The 17,357-nt window shown below is 40.8% G+C and overlaps 1 protein-coding gene across 8 annotated transcripts in view; it reads right to left on the minus strand.

Moving 5' to 3' along the window:
• LOC148319712 (glutamate receptor 3) overlaps positions 1-17,357 on the minus strand; it is a 91,165-nt gene that overhangs the window by 48,274 nt on the left and 25,534 nt on the right. The window lies entirely within an intron of this gene.

Raw genomic sequence — 17,357 nt, forward strand, 5'->3', positions numbered from 1 at the left:
AAAAACACAAAAAATTGTGGTAGCAGACTAGCTGAAAAAAACGGCTGAGACTCTGAAGACCTCCCTCTATTAGAAGCGGTTGGACTAAACAGCATAAGCTCGGATATGCATAACATTTGAAATGGAATTAGAAATGACTCCCATAAGAGTGTTATGTGTGTTGTTTTTCCCCTCTGACATTAAACTATGCTAAGGAGGATAATTTGGTCTTAAACATTTGTTCACTTATGTACCAATAAAATACTAAAAGTCAAAATAACGGCAACCAGCCAACCGCTCTGAGTGAATATTAGCGCTGTTGCGACTTATCACTCAATGAACAAGTGACAAAGTATTTTGGTCCTTCTAGTCTTTTGGTTGACTTTGTAAACAGATGACACCTTTTACAAACGCCAGCCGGTAGGACAACCATCAAGGACATTTTACCAACTCAATTATTTGGTCCTGCCCTGAAAAATAATGCAGTCAAAATGGAACATTGGATCATTTGGCAAGGTTGCAAGGAGCCCAGAACACTAAAGAATAGCATGTAGAGTATATTGTATAATAGCCAAGACACAGTACAAACACACGCGCGCACACACCCCCACACACACGCGCACCCCCCCACACACGCACACACGCGCACACACACATACTGTACATCTCTCTCTCTCTCTCTCTCTCTCTCTCTATATATATATATATATATATATGTATATATATATATAAACAAATAAATCGACTCAGTCGTTCGCCCGCTACCCTAGAGGAGGTGACCTCTTTAAAATCCTAAAGGAGCCATCTGTACCACGCTGTGAGCCTTACATCCAAGAAAGCCCCCACAAAGAGCTCTAGTAATATCCAAACTGGTAAATACGAATGGTGCTAAGCAATAAAATACTTGTTGCAGTTAGAGAAAAAACGTGAATGAATGCCTAATGATGCACTAAGAGGGTATTTATATGAGCAATTAGCCTAAAAAGGCAGACTCCCAATGAGGATGACAGCAGCTTTCTATTCCAAATTAGATGGAGTACATCAGTAGGCCCTGTCACTACTTGCCAGCACCCCAAAAGAGAGCTCATCAAACAGATAATTTCTTATCTAACAGCCGCTATGTGTATTTGCTAACAACATGTTGAGCATTTGCACCTGCTTCCTGTTTGTGGCGCTGTTGAGTGATCATTGTCAACTTGTAAAATCAAATGGACAAAGAGATGCAACTAACAAATAAAGCACGCTTTCAAATGCAATGCAACCCTTTTTCCGCTCACTCTCATCCTCTCTGTTCTTAAGCAAACAAAAACAACGTTTTCTCTTGGGGCGAGCAGGGAAGCGCATGTCACATCAATCTCTTTCATAATGCATAAAGACGTCTGCTGTAATGGCTTTTCGTTATCCTGAAAGCAATAGTCCTGAAATAGATGAGCGAAGAGAGGCAGCGTAAACTGAGCAGAGCCTCTCAGCAGAGAGGGTCTTTAATAGTCGCCAGCTTTCTTAAAGCGCTGAAGTTGGCGCAGATTAAATATGAAGTGCTGGATGTTAGGAAAACGCAAGGAAAAGGGAGGCATGCAATTCATGAAGGCAAAAAAATTAAATAAATAAAAACACGGGTACAGCTCGCAATACGCGGCCTTCTGCGCCATTGCCTGCTGCTTTGTGACGCAGGCCGGGCACAAAGGCTATGCTGACTCCTCTGTTCCTTTCTTCCCTCACTTTGGTTTACTCCTCCACTCCGTTGAAGACGCAGCCATTTCTGCTGCTGCAAAAACGGCAGTGACAGCAGCAGCTGAGAGATGGAAACATCTGGCCCGTATCATCATTTTGCTCCTGGTCTGTGCTGAACTGAAGCAGCAGAAGGGAAAATACAAGCAGAATTAAAAGTTATATTTGGAATATAAAAATGGAAGGCTTCTGTACATGCATGTGTGTGTGATGTGCTACTCAGTCATCACATGCATAAGTGCACAGCCCCCAGGCCAGTATTTATGGGTTGCGTACACTTTAAATGCATCAATCTAAACTATTGTGCTGATCTTGCATAAAAAAAAGCCAATCTTCTCCTCTTCCTCCCTCTAATAGGTGTCTGGATATGTGTGACATGAGGCTCTACTTCGCAGCCTTGTGGAAATGGTCCACATACCATCACACAGTCTCCTGCAGGAGTTTATTTTAGCCAGTGTCAAAATGATAACAATGGTTTTATATTTCAAGTGTTTTTTTTTTTGCCCACCAGAGCAATGACATACATTTGTCTGTTAGTTGTACATATGTACATCTGAACAACAAATAGACAAACTTTCCACATTAACAACGATATTAATGGTCACTTTTGAGTCACACTGCCAACTATATTGAATAAACATTTAAACACATTTTTGGGGTTTTTGTTTTTTTCCCCCATGATTATCTCTGGTTAACTTAACAAATGTAATGTTCTTCAGAATAGACTCTCCAAAAATGACCATTAAACTCTGCAGCTCTGGTTCTGACCAGAACAAAGAAATCACTGCATATTTTCAAATTCTGAAGTCTTTTTACTGGTTTCCAGTCAGCCATAGAATACACTTTTAAGTTATACTGGTCGATAAATCACTGAATGGTTTATGTCCCGAATCCATTAAAAAAATGCTAATGAAATATAAACCCAGTAGGGATCTAAGTTTTGCAGACTCAGTTTGGAAAGTGGAGCCCAGAGTTCAAGTCTAACATGGTGAAGCAGAATTTTGTTGTTATGCTGCACACAAATAGAATGTGAAAAGATGCCAACAGGGATTAAGTTAGACTTTATAAACGATAAAGTATTTTTTTAACTAAATTACTTGCACTGTACTTTTTTGTTGTTGTTTTTAATTTTAGGAATGTCTTTTATTTCTGTGTGTTGTTTTTATTTATTTTATTGCTGTGTTTCTTTTTTTCATGCTTTTGCAGAGCAAGCTGAATCTTTGCTAAGCGACTGTGTGCTGCCTATGAAAGAGCACATGCATGTTGACGGTGCTGAAGGCAATTCAGAGTGATGGGCGCTTTGGGAACTGTCCTAGGTCCTGAAGTTCACTAGCATTGCTGCACTGTGACAAGACCCCTTCAAATTACTGAAGCGAAATACAGTAATACCCCACTACTTCGCGGTTCACCTTTCGCGGGTTCAGTGCTTCGCGGGTCTAAAAAATATTCGGGGGCATTGTAGTTTCGCCGAGCGGCACGAGGGGGCGCTGGAGCGGTTAGACGGCCGGCGTGCGCCAAAGAGGAGAGTGGACGAAGAAGAGAGTGGACGGAGAAGAGCACGTTCACTATCGGGGGTGAGTTTCGCGCGGTTCGGACCGTACCAGAGCTCCGGCCGGCGTGCGTGGCAGTTAAGCCGAAGAGGAACAACTTCCTCCCGGGCACTCGCGCGGCGACATTTCGTTTCGTTCGAGACCGTGCGAGAGCTCCGGAGGAGACCGGCCGGCGTGCGTGGCAGTTAAGCCGAAGAGGAACAACTTCCTCCCGGGCACTCGCGCGGCGACATTTCGTTTCGTTCGAGACCGTGCGAGAGCTCCGGAGGAGACCGGCCGGCGTGCGTGGCAGTTAAGCCGAAGAGGAACAACTTCCTCCCGGGCACTCGCGCGGCGACATTTCGTTTCGTTCGAGACCGTGCGAGAGCTCCGGAGGAGACCGGCCGGCGTGCGTGGCAGTTAAGCCGAAGAGGAACAACTTCCGCCCGGGCACTAGCGGGGCGACATTTCGTTTCGTTCGAGACCGTGCGAGAGCTCCGGAGGAGACCGGCCGGCGTGCGTGGCAGTTAAGCCGAAGAGGAACAACTTCCGCCCGGGCACTAGCGGGGCGACATTTCGCTCCGTGCGAGAGCTCCGGAGGAGACCGGCCGGCGTGCGTGGCAGTTAAGCCGAAGAGGAACAACTTCCGCCCGGGCACTCGCGCGGCGACATTTCATTTCGTTCGAGACCGTGCGAGAGCTCCGGAGGAGACGGGCCGGCGTGCGTGGCAGTTAAGCCGAAGAGGAACACCTTCCGCCCGGGCATGAGGGGAGCGCGAGGCTGTCAGTTATGTATGAATAAATGAATAAATAAATAAATGAAAAATGCCACCTTTCATTTCACAGGGCACACCGGACGGCGAACCAGCAGGTAAAAGTCGAAGTAAATAAATAAGTACAAAAAGAGGTAATTGAATAAATACAAAAATAATGGCTGGGGAATAAAAAAAGAATAAGTTTTAATAAAATTTTTTTTTTTTGTTATAACATGAATTTCACTCTCTCTCTCTACCCGTATATATATATTTATATATATATATATATATATATATTTTTTTTTAAGCATTTTTGAAGGTGCGCCACTACTTCGCACCTATATATATATATATAGGTGCGAAGTATAGATAAGTATTTTATTTATTTATTTATTTTTTATTTATTTATTTTTTTTGAAGGTGCGCCGCTACTTCGCGGATTTTGAGTTTTCGCGGGTGGTCTCGGTCCCCATTAACCGCGATAACCGGGGTATTACTGTGCATGAAAACTAGTCTGCTAGTGGTACTGCCAGTTTGGAAAGGTATTTTGCAATGCACATTTCTGAAAATTCTTACTTGTGTTTAAGAATTGGAGCTGTGGTGACAGACAAGCACGTACCAACATAATTAAACTAGGGCTGTCAAAATTAAAGCGTTAACTCAGGTGATTAATCCAACATTTTTTAACTCAGTCAAATATTTTAACTCAATTAACTGAGTTTTATTTACTTCATAAATAATTTGCATAATTAGCAAATATTGCGCCATATTAGCTGTACATCTTACTGTGCATCTACTCTAGCAAGTCTCAGAACAAAACACCGTGCTCAAATTACCACTGGGCTTTGCAAACCAACACTGCTGAAGTGTGGTTCTTGTGGGCAGTTTTGAGAAATGTTTCGACGAAAAATGCCTGTAAAGATGTCTCCATTTAGATTGCATTCAAGAATCAAAGAAAGCTATTATAACAGTCTTTGGATGATTCCGATTCTGATTCTAAATATACTTCATATTTAGTGATTTTATATCAATTCCAAGCTATTATTCAAGTAAATATCTGTTTCAAGCGTCGCAAAAAAATAGTAGTTGAAAAATGTGATTAATCGCAATTAATCGCAGAATTTTTTGTGATTAATTAGCAAAAAAAATTAATCACTTGACAGCACTAAATTAAACGCAATTCAACAAACAATATCATGGTCTGTGTTTGTTGCTTTTGGTTTAGTATTGAGTTTCATGTTTTTCCTTGTTTGGTGTGTGTCTTGTTTTAAATCTGATTGTGTTCACCTGTGCTTGTCGTCTCACTCCCTAGTGTGAGCCAATCAGCTCCCTCCAACCCTTTGTGTCTTGTCCCGGTGTTGCTCATTGTCTCTTTACTTTGTTTATATTTAATTCCTTGTTCGCTCTCAGTTCTTGTTGGTCCATTGTCGTCGTTCATGTCTGTAGTCCACGCCAGTCTTGGTCTCCCAAGTCCTTGTTTTGTTGTACTTTTGTAATTTGGATTTTCCCAGGTTTTTTTAATCTTCAATTAAATACCATTTAAGTTATCCCTGCTTTGCTTCCCAGCGTTTGGCTCCTCTTCCACCAAAATCTGACAAACAAAGCACTTAAACTTAAGCAGGTCTTACTGCTGTTACACTTTCTGCAACATGACGAGGAAAGAGTTTTTTTTTTTTAAATATATATATATATATATATATATATATATATATATATCCAGGGGGCGGCACGGTGGCCAACTGTTTAGCACGATGGCCTCACAGTGAGAGACAGCATCGGGCTTGGTTTCGATCCCAGCTCCGGCCATCCTGTGTGGAGTTTGCATGTTCTCCCCATGCTTGCGTGGGTTTCCTCCGGGTACTCCGGTTTCCTCCCACATTCCAAAAACATGCATGGCAAGCCGATTGAACACTCTAAATTGCCCCTAGGTATGAGTGTGACCGCGGATGATTGTTTATCTCTGTGTGCCCTGCAATTGGCTGGCAACCAGTTCAGGGTGTCCCTCGGCTACTGCCCGAAGATAGCTGGGATAGGCTCCAGCACCCCCCGCGACCCTAGTGAGGAGAAGCGGTACAGAAGATTGATGGATATATCTAGGGGCAATAGTTATTATTTTATTGTGATGTCTGCAAATACAGAATAAGCCACCCCAAAAAATATTTCAAGATTGTCTTCTTGGCTGCAAAAATCTTGAAATAATTTAAGTATTTCAGTGCTTTATGCTGCATGAATGTGAATCCACACACAATTTAGCAAATACCAGCAGGCAGTCAGGCAAAATGCTTGCAGCTTCGGTGAATGCATTTTATTTTTTTTTTTTGAAGCGGCACTGCCTCTGTCTGCATGGTGCCATTTTGGGCGTCTGAGGAGAGTGTGCGCTTTGTAACAGAGCCCGTGAATGTGCATGTGCATGCACACGAACGCATACACACAGACCTAAAGTCCCTTACCTAAATTGCATTGTTGCTTTTTTGACATTTTTATGGTCTACCACAAATTGAGGCAAGGAAATACTGACTATACAAAATAAAAATGCATAATCGGAGCTGGCACTGTGTGGAACTGAGTCTTGATTAATCAAGACTTTATGTACAGTAAATAGAGAGCACACAAAACAATTAAGCAATCAATCGAGCGTTAATGTTCAAGGTTATTCAAGGACATTAATTTGATAAAAAAATACAATAAAAATGTGTGTGCGTGCGTTTTGCTTTTTCACACAATAAATCCAAAGGACAACTTTTGTGTCTACAGGTAGATGGTAATAAAAAATAATTGGAAGGACAATACAAAGAAGCCTACAGGTACATCATCTTTTAGCAAGAAAATGGCCCAGTTGTATAGTAAATGTTGTTTCATTACGTAAATAGTCCTGTGTGTGACCTTGCAAATGTGTTTGTAAAAGTAGCTCACTCATCTGCATGTCTTTGTTTTGGAGACCACTTGAAAATGCTGAAAGGCACCATTGAGTCGCTACTTGCTTATGCTGTCACAGTTTTGTTCTCATTTTACGCTGCTGTTCTTATGCGTATAGAGTCCTTGAAGAGGGAAGAAAGCGACTGAAGACTGGGTATGACGACTCTCTGCAACAGCCCCAATATTATAAAATGGGAGAAAAACCAGTGTACACAAGATGGAGGTAAGGGTCAAATCTCCTTGACATGTGCCCATGTCCTATTGAAGGTGCACTGAAGTGCTAACAGCATGGAGCAGCTGCTTTGAGGCATTCCCACTTTCTGTGAGTGAGCTTGCGTGTCTGACTGCTGAGTGCAGCTCTTTAGTGGCGTGCAATTAATCAGATGTTTTCTTCAAGAGACCAACGTGGAATGTAAAGTATCAACCATCCTAGCGATTGCCGTTTGGTGCAGGGGGCAGGAGAATGCTGTCAGGGTTGATAAATTGTTACACTTTATGACAAGGACAACAAAAAGAAGCGTGGGTTCTACATTATGGACTTTACATATGGCAGAGCAGCACAATGGACAGTAGATTTCCCTGTGTGATCTCAGTACTCCATTCTGAAAAGGCATACGTCAGCATATTAAAAGAGATATAGAAACTATAATGACGCATCAGAACGCCAATGTTGGTTATCATGGCAATGCAGCGACATCTATCAATGTCCCCAAGTGACATCAGTTCAATTAAGATGCTGTGTCATTGTTTAAAATAAATTAACTACTGTATGAATCAGAATTTCCTTCAACAAAACCACAAAAACTGAGGTAATTGTTTATGGCAATCAAGAGAAGAAGATTGCTTTTCGGACATACTTAAGACTCACTGTCTTTAAAGACTAAAGACCAAGTCTGAAACCTTGGAGTGCTGATTGATTGGATCAGACTTTAAGTGGTCATCATCAAATCAATCACTAAAACAGCCGTTTACCACCTGAAAATTATATCCAGATTGAAGGGATGCATGTGCCAAGCAGACCAGGATTATTGTAATGCTCTTCTGACTGAGAGCATCAAACAGCAGCAGCTTGGTTATTGACCAGAACAATGAGATTAGAACATATTAGAAAGTCCTAAAGACTACACTGGCCCACAGTCAGCTGTTGAATATACTTAAATTAAATTATCCTGCTCGTCAGGGTTGTTTTTGGCAGGCCTTTTAGATTTAGTCTTCGTCTTAGTCATTTGGATGAAAATAGTTTTCGTCAGATTTAGTCATTCCTATTCGTGATAGTTTTAGTCTAGTTTTAGTCGACGAAAACTCAAAATGGTTTTAGTCGGTTTTACTTGACAAAAACTCAAAAAGGTTTTAGTTGGTTTTAGTCGACGGAAACGGAAAAAAAAAAGTTTGTCTAGTTTTTGTAAATTTATTAGACCAAAACTCAAAAAGGTTTTAGTCCGTTTTAGTTAAAAATAGCCATACAAGGTTTCCACCCAATAGCAAAGATTTTCTGTTGGACTACTAAGGATTATGCATGACAAACAGATAACGTAACAGTGGAATCAATGCTCATTGGTCCAAAATAAGCCGAGAACCAAAACGTTTTATTTGGTAACTGGCTTTATTTCACTTAAAGCAACACAAAATCAAAATGTTTTAGCAACATAGACTTGTAGTAGACTTGTTCTACAGTACAGTAGCACAAGTACAAACTCTATCAGACATATGTCTGGTTTACTCGCACCAGCTTGTGGTTATCAGAGCAAAGTAGATTTGCGAGTGTCACTGTCGCCATGGTCCGTCAAAGGAACGTGTGTCAGTGTGTGCGAGCCGACACGAATGACCGGAGACGTATTTGTGTGACACCAGTATGTGTGACGGTGCGTGCGCGGCGCATACGCCCTGCGTGCTGTCCCGGTGGTGGGTGTGCCTAAACGACAGATAGGTTGCGCTTCATTCCAAAGTTTTGAAAGACGGAAGGGAAGGGATGTCATCAATTTCGAGCGTGTGACAAACCACACGCTAAGAATTTTGTCCCGTCTCCTCAACGAAAATTTCATGTACGTCACGTTATGTTTTCGTCATCAAATAACCTCATTTAGCTCGTCGTCTCGTTGTCGTCATGACAAAAAGGGGCATTAACGAAATATTTTCGTCACCGTCATCGTTGACGAAAACAACACTGCTGCTGGTCTATAAATCAGTGAAAAGCTTGTCATGAATACATTACAGTAATGCTCTTGGACTACAACGAGCATTCTGAGGTCAGCAGACTCAGACAGAATCCAGATTTTGAAGCAAACATGGTGCATCAGCAGTTAGCTGTTATGATGCACACAAGCGGCTTAAGCTGCCGACAGAAATGCGATTAGCCTCAAGTGTAAACGCTTTTAAATCCAGATTAGAAATTGTGCTTTTTACCAATACCTATGATTAGAGCATTTCTAAAATATTTTTGTGCAAAATCATGTTCTTCCACTGTACGTTCTATTAGTAATTTTAGGAAACTAGTTTATATTTCTCTATTTTGATTTTAAACATCCTAAATTCTTGCAGTTTGAAATGTCTTTAATATTTTTTGCTTTAAATGTACTTTTCCTTTACAACAATAGTCAATAGCCTTTAAATTTTGTTTTGTAACTATGTGAAGCGCATTGAGTTACCTTGTCTATGAAATGTTCCATATAAATAATGCTGCCTCTCCTTTCCAATTATATACCATAACTAGTAGTGACCCTACAGTTATGTTAGGTGATTTGTTGTTAAGGTTTTACAAGTTCCGACACCTATGCCATGAAGGTATGTGAATGTGATTGGATGAGCATTCGATTGCGATGCGATTGGATGAAAGAGTTGAGGGGTGGGGTAAGGCTGAACGATGTATCTTTTGGGACCGAAATGGCTATCTGGCATAACGCGATTTCAAGATCGTCAAAGCTGCGATTCGTGCCCCACATTCGCGAAGCAGGTCTCACATTACTGATTTAAAAAAAAAAAAAAAAGCGTTGCGCTGTCCATAGTGCCGGAAGTAATTTCTTCATGCAGGGTGCCAAGCTATCTTGCGCCACAGCAGTACGGACTTTATTTGTACTGTATGCAAGTCCATGCACTGCATCATCAAAGAGCTGCGTGATGCTGATCATCTCTTCTATGATGAAAAATAAACGACCCCACTAACAAGTTGCGCTTTAACCAAAGAGGCAAACAATGGGTCGCTAAGCGTTCTAATTGCTAATGTGAGATACAGCGTCATGAAGGACCCAAACAAGTGCTTTGGTGTACAGTCGACTTTTCACAGATGTCTTGTTAGACCCGCGTTGGGCAGAGAGCCAGCAGCTATGAACAGAAATGTTGTATTTCAATCAATAAGTATCAGGACATAAAATAAGATGACTGCTACGTTAGCAATTAACAGACGTTCTCAGACGGGAAAACAGAAACGGCTGACGTCATCATGGTGAAGAGGTTCGATATCAGTCATATATTAAATTTTTATAATCACATCAACAATATTTAGGCCACATAGTACTGAGTTTTGAAAGCGACACAATAGTACAGAGGTATTCAATTAAAAGTCACAGAGGTCCACGACGAAAATTTCTTCCAATTAAAAGGTCCAAACCAAAGTCCAACTTCCTGATATGTCTAGCCTATGTTCACATTTTTATATAGTTTCAAAATTGTCATTTTCAACAGAGCGCACTTATATACTAAATATTTAGCAATGTTCCCATTAAACACCTTTGCCAGTCAAACAAATATAAGGCGTTTATTTCACATTCAAGAAAATGTGGCTCCAGGAATTTAAAGGAAAACAAAGCCCAGATGTGTGAAATCCGCCAAATCCCAATGGCCCTGACTCCGTTCCAACCCAGATTTAAGTCACTGGCAGGGCAGTCACAAACTCGTTTTTCTCATTAAGAAAAGTTAAAAAAATATTCAAAAGAAAAAGTGGTGTCAAAGCTCATTTTGAATTAGTTTTTCATGAGGACAACCATTTTTATTGATTGTGTACTGAACATGTTGACCTGGTTTACTTGGATAATTAGGCTTTCCGTTTTTTTTTTAGGCTGATAACTCTTTGATTTAAAAAAAAAAGGTAAAAGATGTTAACTCAATGCTTAGCACTTGATATATTTCTGCAGGAGATATTTTACAGTTTTTTTTCTGGAAGTGGCACCCTTAAATACTGTTTGTGCAACCACATTAAATAACTCCTTCACAACTTCCCCATCACTTGAACGTTTTTTTATGTTTCCCCAAAATCCATGATACTTTTACTGAATATTCGTTTGCATGGCGCTGGGATGTAAACGAAAATGTAAAAATCTGTTGTACTGCACTCGAAGTTCGATGTTTTTGCATGCGCTCACCTCAAACGTCAGCGGATAACTGTGCACAAAAGGGCAGTGCTTTGTCTCGTAGTGGCGCTTCGCAATGTTGCGACGGTTTCGGAGCATATGATGCACACTGGTTTTGAATTGGCTGCAGCCAGAACGAAACTAAATTTCTCCGTCCATTCATTTAAAACAAGACACATCGACCTCGCTAACTTTTTAGCAAGGCATACTGTCAGCAGCACTCTCTTCCGGTCTGCTGCGCAATTGGCAGTGGATCGTAAACAAAAGATTTGATTGGCTCAAATCAGTGACGCCTTTTCCGTATTTACTGGAATTGCAGCGCCAACGTTTGCGAATGCGCCCTGAAAACAAATCATCATAGATTGGCTATGGGTCCGGTCCGAATCATCCCGCGGTCCGGATCCGGGTCCGCCATTTGGTGATGCCTGCAATAGTAGGTCTCCAAATTATATATTTTAATCAATTTAGTTTTGCAATGGGACAATGATTTTATTGACATTATGTACAAAGGAAATTTACATTAATACGAAATGTAAAACATTTTGGAGTTTAAAAAAAATGCATTTTCACATACACAATTGCACAGGAATACAAAATTATACTTGACAGAAAGTAGTTTTTAAAAACCTGTGAAAGAACTGCCCCCCTCACAAAACTTCTTTAGTGTCTCTACATTACTACAGTTATAGCTTTTATTGTTTTTAATAGTATAATGGCATTTCTGTCATGTTTGTAAAGGTCACTGTACATTGTGAAGAAAATCACAAATTAAATCAAAATCGCAATATCTGTCAGAAAATCGCAAAACGATTTTTTCCTAAAATCGTTCAGCCCTAGTATGGGGCCAATGTGAGGAGAATGACTGAAGAAAGTGCGCACAGCGACTTGAAAACACTATATCGATTAATTGACATTGCCCGTAGCATCAACTTTAGAAGGAGAAGTTTATTTTTATAGTTTTACAAACAAAATCTGACATTTTTCTTTTCACAAGTACTGCAACCTTATTATCTTCTTTTTTTCATTTATCTTAACACTATTATTGTTTAAAGTAGGCCAATGGAAAAAATGCATCTGCAAAGCAAATAAGCATACTTTAGAATGCAGGTTGGAGCTTCATTTTCAGATGAATTAAACTGCTCATTAGGACTCTGGATTAAGTAGAATTTGCAGTAAATCAGATAAGCATTAATAAACCTGGCAAGGTCCCACTCGAGTGGCCAGCTGGTGACGACCAGATGTTGCCCAGTTCGAGAGGTCTTTTTTTGCCAGCAGGCTGTTAAATGAGGACATTTCAAAGCTAGTACAATTACCACAAGCAGATGACATCACACTGCAGCAGAAAAACGTGCAATGCTTTTCTCGTCTTTTGATGAAACTGCCGTCTTGAGGAGAATGTCTGTCTGACTTTCCTCCTTTTTTCTCACTTATGATCATCAAACGGTAAACTGTTGTGGTGCGGAATGGGCTGTATGAAACAGCACGGAGGGGGGGGAGAAAATAAAACTAAGCTCATTATTTCCGAATCATAGTTGGAGTGTCAGTTCCTTTTAGATCAGCTGCAGACTGCTGTCACAGGGAGACGTCGCCAACATTTACGTTTATGTGATACACTTTGCATTTTGAACTGTATATTTGGAAATTGATTGCGCAGTTCATACATGAATACATTTAATGGTTTCTATTTGATTTGGTCTTATCATGCATTCAAAATCCAATTTTACGGTTACAGTTTTTGATGGCAATTAAGGCTTCAGGCAATATTTTATGGGGTGGGACAAAGTCCACAACTGAATCCTATTTAATCATGCTTCTCATTTCATCTTTAACCCACACTTTCATTCTGACATGTGTTATATACCAAATATTTTGCTGACAAAACAGTAAGGTTATATAGAATCTGGACACAAGTATTGGCTCATTAAACCAAAGGGAAGTCAAAACAGCGGAAAATGTGTATTCTCCTTTGACACTTAAGTCGAAGTTGGAAGTGGTCGTGGGCATTATTGATGTGAGTGTGTGAATTTACATGACTTGACAGGAATGGTATTACTATTTGAGAACAAGAGAAAACATTTTACAGCATAACGTATGACTAGAATTAGAATTAGAATTAGAAATCCCTTTATTGTCATTGTACTCAAGTGTGCAACGAGATTAGAGGGCTCCCCTCTCCAGTGCAATACAACAATAATACAGACAAATATATAAATTAGATAAATAAATAAGAGAGTGCAAAGGAATTCAGTACTGAATATGGTATATAAAAACACATCACAATGCTGTTCTGCAAGGTAAGGGTGTTCTCGTGTGTGTGTGAGAGTTCAGAATGGAGATGGCTCTCGGAAAGAAACTGTTTCTCAGTCTATTGGTCCTTGATTTGATGCACCTGTAGCGCCTGCCAGAGAGCATCAGGTCGAACAGGTGTGAGTTTGGGTGGGTATTGTCTTTGACGATGTTGAGAGCCCTTCTGAGGCACCGGGCGGTGTAGATGTCCGACAGTGAGGGGAGAGGGCAGCCAATAATCCTTTGCGCTGTTTTGACTGTCCTCTGGAGCCTCACTCTGTCCGCCTCAGTGCAGCCGCTGTACCAGGTGGAGACACAGTACGTCAACAGGCTCTCGATGGACGAGTGGTAGAAGGCTAGCAGCAGCTTCCTGTCCAGGTTGAATTTCCTGAGGACTCTCAGGAAGTGCAGACGCTGGTGGACCTTCTTTACCACTGCTGTGGTGTTGTGAGTCCAAGACAGGTCGTCGGAGATCTGTACTCCCAGGAACTTGAACGTGTGGACCCTCTCCACACACACGCCTTCGATGCAGAGGGGGGGCGGCACCGTCTTGTTCCTCCTGAAGTCGACGACAATCTCCTTTGTTTTTGCAGTGTTAAGGTTCAGAAAGTCACTGGGCACTTGCTGTATATCAATGTTAAGAGCTGTGTTGTGTGTAGCCTGAAATTAGGGCTGAGTTTTAAAAAAAAATCAATATATCGGTTTAAATCGATTTTGTTTTTCATAGCCCGATATCGATTCATAAAACCATATATCAATTATTTTAATAAAGTCTTTTTCCCAATAAATTTGCCTGACTTCATGTGTCACGCAAGATCTTGCCACTTCACAAAAGTAGCGTATCAAAACAAAATGGCGGAAACAGTGAAGTCAGCGCCAACTAGCATGAAGGCAGATGTATTTATTGTTTTGATCAGGTCATGTTAAATAAAACGTACATGATAAATGTAACTGCATTGGCTTCAATTCTTCGTTCACTCATTCACTGTCATTGACGGGTATAGAAGCCCAAATGTACATTCATTTCATACAATGCAACTTTACCTGTGCTGGCAGTGAATGAGTTAATGTAAGTATTAATATTTTAAGTAATGCACCGAGTTACAGCAAGGAATTTCTTCTATTTGCAATATTTGGTCTTCTGAGAATGCCTTCCATATGAGAGTAAAATTGTTACTGCGCAAAATCTTTGAATGAATCAATCAAGCAAAGTGAATCGATTCGAATGGGCCCTTATGTATCGAACTGAATCAATTTTGGAAATTTTTATCAATACCACGTCCTAACTGAAATTTTGTTGTAAAAATATAAATTCACTGTGACATTTGTAACTGTCATGGTTCCGTTTTTGTCTCGTCATGTTTACGTTTTGTTTTGTCCAGCTGGAGTGGGGGCGTTTCCTTCCAGCGCTCTGTTCCGGGTCATGGCGTCACTGGCTAGAGAGAGGCACCGGCCAGCCACGCACCTGTAACTCGTCATGCTCATGATTACTGGACTATGTAAGGACACAATGCCGACTACTCAGTGTTGGAATATCCCTCCTTGCTCACGTTCATGTCACCAAGTAGCGAATTAATAGACTTTTAGTTTTTTTTGGTTTGGTTTTTGATCTTTTTTCTTCTGTAAGTAATTTCCTTGTTTATTGTTATCTATCTTGCTCAGGCTTTCTCGTGAATTGGCTTTCCTTGTCCTTCTGTGACAAGCGATTTTTGTTCCGTGTTTTGTCCTTGCCTTTTGCAAGTGTTTTTTTGTTCTAGTCGTTATTCTCCTGGTGTGTTTTCCACCAGCGTCATTTGTTGTACTTTGTCAGTCTGGCGCCTGATTTAATTTTTCTGCAAGATAAATATTTTTCTGAAATTATTTTTTGTGTCTGTGTTTTCAAGAATCCTGATCTTTTCCAGATATTCTGGAAAAACATAACAGTAACCTTCTTTAATATTATTTCTGTAATCCTTCAGAGTCATTTTATGACATTCATGATACTGTTTTGCATGTGTCTTCTTATGACAAAGGTTTTACTTATGTTATCATTCCCATGAGATCTGCACCACTTGTCCAGATGTCGTTCCAGAATTTCTCTTTAGGCATATCTCACAAACTCGTTCTGCATCACCCCAAATTGGATTGAGGAGGTTGGGACTCAAATTCGTGCACACTAAACTCAAAAGTGTTTTTAAATGTTTTAAGATGAGAACTAAGTAGTGTGGTCTAACAGCTAGTTGATTAATGTCTAAGTGTTTGGTCTTTACTTTTGTCCTCTCATCTGCACAGCCACTGAGCCTTCTGCTCATCCCACTCCTGCCCCCTTCCTTTTGCTTTGATGAAACTCGAGCTGCCATGTGAATGAGTGGTGACTGTGTTGCAGCAAAGGAACAACAGGGATGAGGCAGCCAAAATAGGCAGGCTAAAGTGCCTCTCAGTAAACACAAGCTGTGCGGCGTGTGGGAATCCATCCGAAGCTGTGGTGTTTACACTGTGTCTGGCTGTGGAGTGCTAAGGATGGTCGGTCAACAAAGTCGCACAATCGGGAGGAGCGATGAGGGCCGCATCATGAGGCACTGATGAGAAGGATGATTGTGCTCAGGAGAGGTTACACACGCCTTAATCATTTTGTCACCGTCTCACCAGTGGCCTAATTATCAGCTTCTGCAATCTGCCACTGGAAGGTGTCGGGCAGCTCAATGAAACAAACGTCCTCGCCCATGCAAATTTGAGATTGTCTTTTGACGAGTTCAAACATGACTCAGCTTTGGAGTGTTTTGGGGTTGAAAAGAGTTTAAAGAAAATTGATTCGGCTGATGTTACCAAATATCTCTGAGAGTCAGTTGCATGAGTGAGCTAATGATTAGACACCCACCTGAAAGGGAAATATGTAAAGCGAGGCGGGGGAAGCAATGGAAAAAAGGAGTGCTCTTGTCCTAGAAATGCTCTGTGTCAGTTTAAAAATACTTGGAACATGCACTTGTGAACACGTTGGCACATTTAGGAGCAGAATGTTCTAGATGCAACTTTAGGGGTGCTCCACACCAAGTCACAATGTGCAGCAGACACGTTTTGCAATTAGTAAATTATTAAAATACCAAACACCTGTTTTCTATGCTGCTTGTTCAGGGTTACAGGTGGGTCGTACTGACATCATGTGAAAGGCAGACCACCCCCTGGACTAGTTTCTTGTCGGTGGCAGGGCACATTCTGACAAATAACTATTCATACCATTGTTGTGTGGGAACCACTACATGAGTAGCAATAAAAGAGCAATTTTTAATTAAAACCGGTGGTAAAAATCACAAAATACCACTTTGAGAAAGATCTTGTTTTAATAATCTGTATTTTTCCCCTTTAAAAATCTTAACCCAAAGAGATTACCATCTCAGTCACTTTTAAAACCATCAAAGATAATTTACATACCCTGTTAGAATGAGTGATTCAAAACGTTAATGACGCCAAAAGTGGTGTTATATGGTCGAATCAACTAACCAGAGAATTCGGGTCACTGAGGCCCATTGTGCAACTATACAAAAACTTAACATAGCGAGCTTCTTTTTAAAGGGGAAGTCAACCCCACCAAATTCTTTGCAATATGTTCTATGCACCTCCACTAGTCTAAACATGACATTGTGATTAATATTGTGTTTGTGGAATATGCATTATGCAGCAAAATCTGTCTGTTTTTAGCCAACTCAGGGGGCGGCCATTTTGTCACTTTTTGTTGACTGAAAATGACATCACAGTCGCTCGGGGCTTGTTCAGGTAACAACCAATCATGGCTCACCTGTTCTCTGAAACTGAGCAATGATTAGTTGTTACCTGAGCCCTGAACAA

Source organism: Idiotropiscis lumnitzeri, chromosome 17, assembly GCF_059441095.1.
Source record: "Idiotropiscis lumnitzeri isolate Australia: NSW breed Sydney's pygmy pipehorse chromosome 17, RoL_Ilum_1.0, whole genome shotgun sequence".
Lineage (NCBI taxonomy): Eukaryota > Metazoa > Chordata > Actinopteri > Syngnathiformes > Syngnathidae > Idiotropiscis > Idiotropiscis lumnitzeri.